This window comes from Nyctereutes procyonoides, unplaced genomic scaffold, assembly GCF_905146905.1.
Source record: "Nyctereutes procyonoides isolate TBG_1078 unplaced genomic scaffold, NYPRO_anot_genome, whole genome shotgun sequence".
NCBI classification, from domain to species: domain Eukaryota; kingdom Metazoa; phylum Chordata; class Mammalia; order Carnivora; family Canidae; genus Nyctereutes; species Nyctereutes procyonoides.
This window is the reverse complement of record NW_026575051.1, coordinates 26,975,271-26,981,270: the sequence shown is the minus strand read 5'-3', so window position 1 is coordinate 26,981,270 and position 6,000 is coordinate 26,975,271.

Sequence of the window (6,000 nt, the reverse complement as noted above, 5' to 3'; positions counted from 1 at the left end):
GGGTGGGTTGTCATCCAATATGACTGGTGTCCTTATAAGAGGAAATTTGGGCACAGACGTATCAGAAGACCATGTGAAGACAGAGAGAAGACAAGCATCTACAAGCCAAGGAGAAACCTCAGAAAAAATCCACACTGTGTACACCCTTTTTCTAGACTTCAGAACTGTTGAGAAAATAAATTTCTGTTGTTTAAGCCACCACTCTCTGGTGCTTTATTGCTAAAGCCCTAGCAACTGAATACATTGATTTCCTTTACGTGGCTCTCAGGGCAGGTCCCTCATCCATTAGAAAAAGTTTGCTTGGATTCCTTCTATCAGTGTTAGAGGGCATCTTCAGTAGGTCAAGCCTTTAGGCAATACCCACGTTACATTAATGTTCTTGTTTTACTCTGGTCACTAAGTCCTTTTTGGATAATTTCTAATAATCCTAGCCTTAGCAACAGAATTATTAGATTGTTTCAGTGATATTTCCCTCAAATAAGGGATCTAGGTGGAAGCCAGATTTGATATATGTAATTCAATAAATATTTTTTGGCTGCCTACCATGTGATAAGAATTATTGTATGTTATAGGTACTGGGGACCTAGCAATTTGAATTAAACAAAGCTCAGGCTTTCGTGAAACCTACAGTTAGCATGTAGAGTGTGTTTGTGTGTGTGTCTGTAATGTGTAGAAAATATACACTTAAATAAATATATAGAATGTTCAGTGGAAATAAAACAGGGTATGGGAGAAAGAAGGCTAGGATTTTATTTGGGGGGTAAAAATGGAAATATTTTACAAAAGATGGTTAGAAGAGCTTCTCTGAGGAGGTAAGCTATATGCAGAGTCTGCATGAAGTGGGAAATGTGTAGATGCAGAGAGGGGCCACCCAGATTGCCCTTCAAGGAAGAGTTTCTGCCCCAGTTGCTGGTGAGCTGTTACCAGACAGCTTTCAATGTCAGAACTTTCAGGGTTTGCTTCAGCTTCAAAATGCCTCTTTCTTAAGGGCACATCCTTTCTGTGGGTGGCCCACATCTAATGACTAATCAAGGTGAGGGTATTAAAACTCAAACAAGACCTACCTGATGGACAATTTCTGCTTCAGTGTCTCCCCCTGGGGCAATTGAGTATGTTGAGCCCACATAGCCCTTGCAGCATCCTTTCCCCCCTTTCCACAGTTGATTCTAAGAATATCCCCTCATAAACATCCGAAGTGCAGAGATCTGTTTCAGAGTGAGCTTTCTGGGGAACGCAATGTGACGGGGAGGCATCCATGTGATCATCTGAGGAAGAACATTTCCTTGCAGAAGAAACAGTAAGTTCAAAAATCATCAAACTATTATCCATATGGTAATGACATGGCTATACAAGGAAGGGACAGAACAAATCTTCTTTGCTTTGTGGGGTCATCCCAGAGGGACCTGAATGGGACAGAGATGGCCAAGGGAAGGGATTAGGGAGCAACTTCTTTTTGGGGGGTAGTAAAAATCTTCCTGCGGAGGAGGAAGTAAAAAGGAGACACAGAAATGGAGGTGATTTTGATTTTGAATTAAAATGTTAATCCAACAGGCTTCTTTGGGACTTCTAAGACTCTGAGGCCTGTGGTTTCCCCCACCCATGTATGGTCAGTGTTCTCCCCAATCCCAGGGATATGCTGTATTATTTTCAAGCCCAAAACCCATGTCTTCACTCCAACTCTCTACACACTTCCTCCTCCTCATTCTCTTCCTTCTCCTGTTACCTACTGCTTCTTTTCCTCTTTGATTACAATCTTCTCACACATCTCTATTTTTCACATTCGAGGTTTTCAGAGGGCAAGGAAACAGCTTTGTCTAGCCTAGGACACTAATCAACCTATTAGAGCTTCAAAAATGCTGTTGTTGTAAAGAGATTATGGAAGCTAACTGTAGAAACCAAGCAATATTCCCTTTACCTCATACCTCCTGTCCCCAAGACAAAATAAAGCACAATGCCTTGAAAGGAGATCAAGGAGAAGATGGTTAAAGAACCAAATTTTCTTTACAAAGGGAGATAATTCCAAAATCATCTCTTTATTTACATAGGACGTAGGGAAGAGGTTTGCATGAAAATTGGACAGTTTGATTTTTATATGAGTAAACAAAAACCACACAGTATGTGTTCTGATTTTCAAAGCATTATTACTATTCTTTTCTGCTTATGTCTGTATCAGGGTGTCTAGCTCATAGACAAATAAACACCTTGTTTACTCAAGATTGTGTTAATTCTTGCAATTCCTTTTGCGGGAATAAGTTTGAATTCTTGAATATTTAGAGCAGAATGAACTATGATCATACATGGGACTGGTATGAGCCATAAGTGGGGGTGGTGAGGTGGCACTTTCAGTTTGGGATTATTTTTGGCTCTTTGTTCCTCAGACAATTCTTTCCTTTTTGCTTATCTCTCACAAACCCACCAGGATGGTGCAACACAACCTATTTAGGATCAATGATTGGAAATGTAGGATTTCTTCAGATCAGAACAAATCCTAGGGCCCAGAGGAGTATTAGGAAAACCAATACACAAAGAGTTGAACTTCATTACCAGAACATTTTCCTCACCCCAAGAAGAAATCCTGACCCATTAACAATCATTCCCCATTGTCCTTCCTCCAGTCCCTGACAACCACTTATCTATTTTCTGTCACTATGGATTTTACCTCTCACCTACTATATATTTTAAATCTCTTTTAGCCTAATACTCTACCAACCATTTAAAATCTTCTCTCTTTGCTTTAAATAGTTTTTTTTTAGTTGAATTTAAATGACTGTCTACTACTAACTTGAAACTCTTCTAATTTAGGGACGTTTAGTGAAGAGCCATAGATTTGATTCCACAAATCCTTGCAGTGAAAGATATACAAAGCTTCATGTTTAGTTTTTCCCCTTTTATTGATTTTCTTCATTTCCCTTTAATATAAATCAAATTCAAGGGCACAGAATGTTTAAAAAAAAGGGAAAAGAAATTTGAGAAGCATATATAGAAGGAAATGCAGAAGAGAAGGAGGAGGGGGAGAAGGAATATGACAGTATCATAGAAGAAAAGTAATTATATTGAAGAAACTAAAGGAGAAACAGCCACTGACTGATTCTAGAAAAAAAAAAAAAAAACTTCTACTACCCCAAGTCTGTTAACAAAAAGGGATGAAGAAACAGAACCAGATCATGCATGATGAAGAACATTTTTAAGTTTCACAGTCTAGGATCTGGGCCCCAAGGCAAGTTTGAAAGGAAGCCTCCATTTCCATGTTAAGCTCTAATTCCTTTCAATAAGGCATCTGATTTGGGGTGTGGATTCTAAGTGCTTTGTTAGCCATGAGGAAAGAAGATACAGCAATTTCGTCATTATGGGAAAAATAAGAACATCCTTTTACTCTTTGAGAGTTTTAGAGATCAGAAACATCTTTTTTACATGGGAACAAAAGACAAAGAATTTGATTAAAAGTGATATTATAAGCCTTTATTGTATAAAGGTAATTTGAGATTAACTAGGAACAGACTACATAACACCAAGTGTACTAGAACAGCATGTAACAAAGACAAGTCTACTGCCTGTCTTTCCTGATTCTCAAGCTTAAGAAACTTTGTTTTGTATTATTTCTTCAAGGGAGATTAGCTGAAATTCTATACATTAAATTTAACTCAAAAATAACATTCCTGTCACAAACTGTGCATGAGAAATGTTGCTTCTAAAAGTTTTGGTACTGTAAAAGCAGTAAATTGAATGTTAGAAACAAATGAAACATAGAGAACATGCTTTCTGTACCTGCAGGCTTGACTTTAAAGGATTTGAATTTCCAAATTTAGATGTGAATGAGTAACATAAGGTAGGTAGAAAAAGCAATTATGGAAAATTTATGGAAAGGCATTTATGGTGGATTAAAGATGGTAGCAAATTCTTTGATGCTCCTTTTGTAGACTAATGGGATACATTGAATCCAGGCTAGTCTTAGTGATTTCCTCAACCAAAAGAGTTCAGTGCCCATGACTTAAAAGCTGAATGACTTTTAAGGTCAAGTCAGTAGTCTTGCAGCTTCTTCCTTGGTCTCTGGAAATGCTTGCTCTCTGCACTCTTCAGACTCTTCCTCTTTAGATACTGCCTCTTTAAAACCAGTGGGTCTGCAGTGAGAAGAGCCAGCCACACTGAGAGAGGGATGTAGGTGCTTGAGTTAACAGCTCCAGCTGAGCTCTCAGCTGGTAGCCTGAAGGAACTATTGGTTGTCTTGGACATCCCATCCAGCTGGCTTTCAAATTATTGTAGAGTCCAGCCAGTATCTGGACTGCAACTGTCTGAGGGTCTCTAAGGAGAATTACTCAATTGAACCCTTCGCGCATTGCTGACACCTAACACTGTAAACAAATAAATGATTGTTTTGAGCTGCTAAATTTGGGGGTACTTTATTATGCCACAAGAATTAACCAGAACTGTCCTGGTTTTGTCAGACTACTCTAGCAACTTCTGTGACATCAGGCTTTACATGATGAGGTTGTTGGATTTCCAAGAATAGCAGAACTCAATTTGAAAACTTGCAGCAAACAAGTCCTATAATTATGAAGTAATACTCCTAACACCAAAGTGAACTTTTAATGATTTTATTGTTAGGTGAAGTGTTTCCTTAAGCCTCTATGTCTTATGTCTTCATTACATCTAACAGGAAAAAAAAACCCTAAATTAATACTGTCCATCATCTTCACTCTTTTCTTTATCTGAATGATGTTAGACTGAGTGAGTGCTCTACCTACTTGAACTTTGCTCCAGACCACCTGTTCTCTCCCTCTTCAGAGAAGGATTGCCTTTGATTACAGTACTCCCTGGGCCTGCCAGGATTTCAGCAACCCTGCTCACAGTTGATTCCAGGGCAGACTGTCCTGAGCATGACCTGCTGGCATCACAATGCTGTGTGTGACTACATGCTGATCTACTCAAAATATTTTCTGACTTTCTTCCAGGCTGCCTACACTGCCACTGACTCTTCCTCCTCCGTATTGCCTAATCAGTGCTTACAGGATTTATTTAACTACCATTAGCCCAAATTTCAGAAATGTGTTTCTGCCATATCAACCAGCCTTTGTCTATATTCTATATCAAGTCTGAAATACTGCATATCAAGCTTGAAGCATATGCCAGTTCTTATTTCCATATAGCTCTGTACTGGTCTAGGACAGCAGATAAAACTTACCACCAATCTATATGAAATATCTAGTTGTATAATGTCTCAAATTTTGTTTCACCATTAAGTCACTGAGTTTTCCTATGCATCTCAAAGTATACACATATCTGTTCTTCATGATTTACAATCGTTATTAGCCAGAAAAATACCATTTTGTTATGGTATTCTTAGATGAGAGGTGTGTTTGGTCCATGTGAGTTAATAGGCAGTTGGGTATCACTTCTTTTTATAGATTTTTTTTTTAGAGCAGAAGTTGCAAACTCAAAAGCGAGTGGGGTAGATCGGCGATAAAGGTAGGAGGTTAGGGTGTAGGGAGCTGTATGATGAGGTACATGAGTGAAGACAGCCAGCTTTGTAAATGCATATTACATATTACATTCCCAAACAACCCTGACATCTCAGTTCCTTTTATTATTATTCATTTTTATTTCATCACACTTGTTTTTTCCTTGTAGTTTTTTTTTAAAAATATTATTTATTTGTTTATTCATGGGAGACACACACACACACACACACACAGAGAGAGAGAGAGAGAGAGAGAGGCAGAGACACAGGCAGAGGGAGAAGCAGGCCCCATGCTGGGAGCCCGATGTGGGACTCGATTCTGGGACTCCAGAACCATGCCTTGGGCCAAAAGCAGGCACTAAACCGCTGAGCCACCCAGGGATCCCTTCCTTATAGTTCTTATACTGGTTTGTTTTATAATGATGTCTTAAGTTGAATGCTTTCAGCTTAAAATATGCTTTATATTAAACCTGTAAGGATATATTTTTTGCTCCTAACAAAGAATATACTCATCTCATTTTTGCAAAATCTGTTTCATTTTTCCA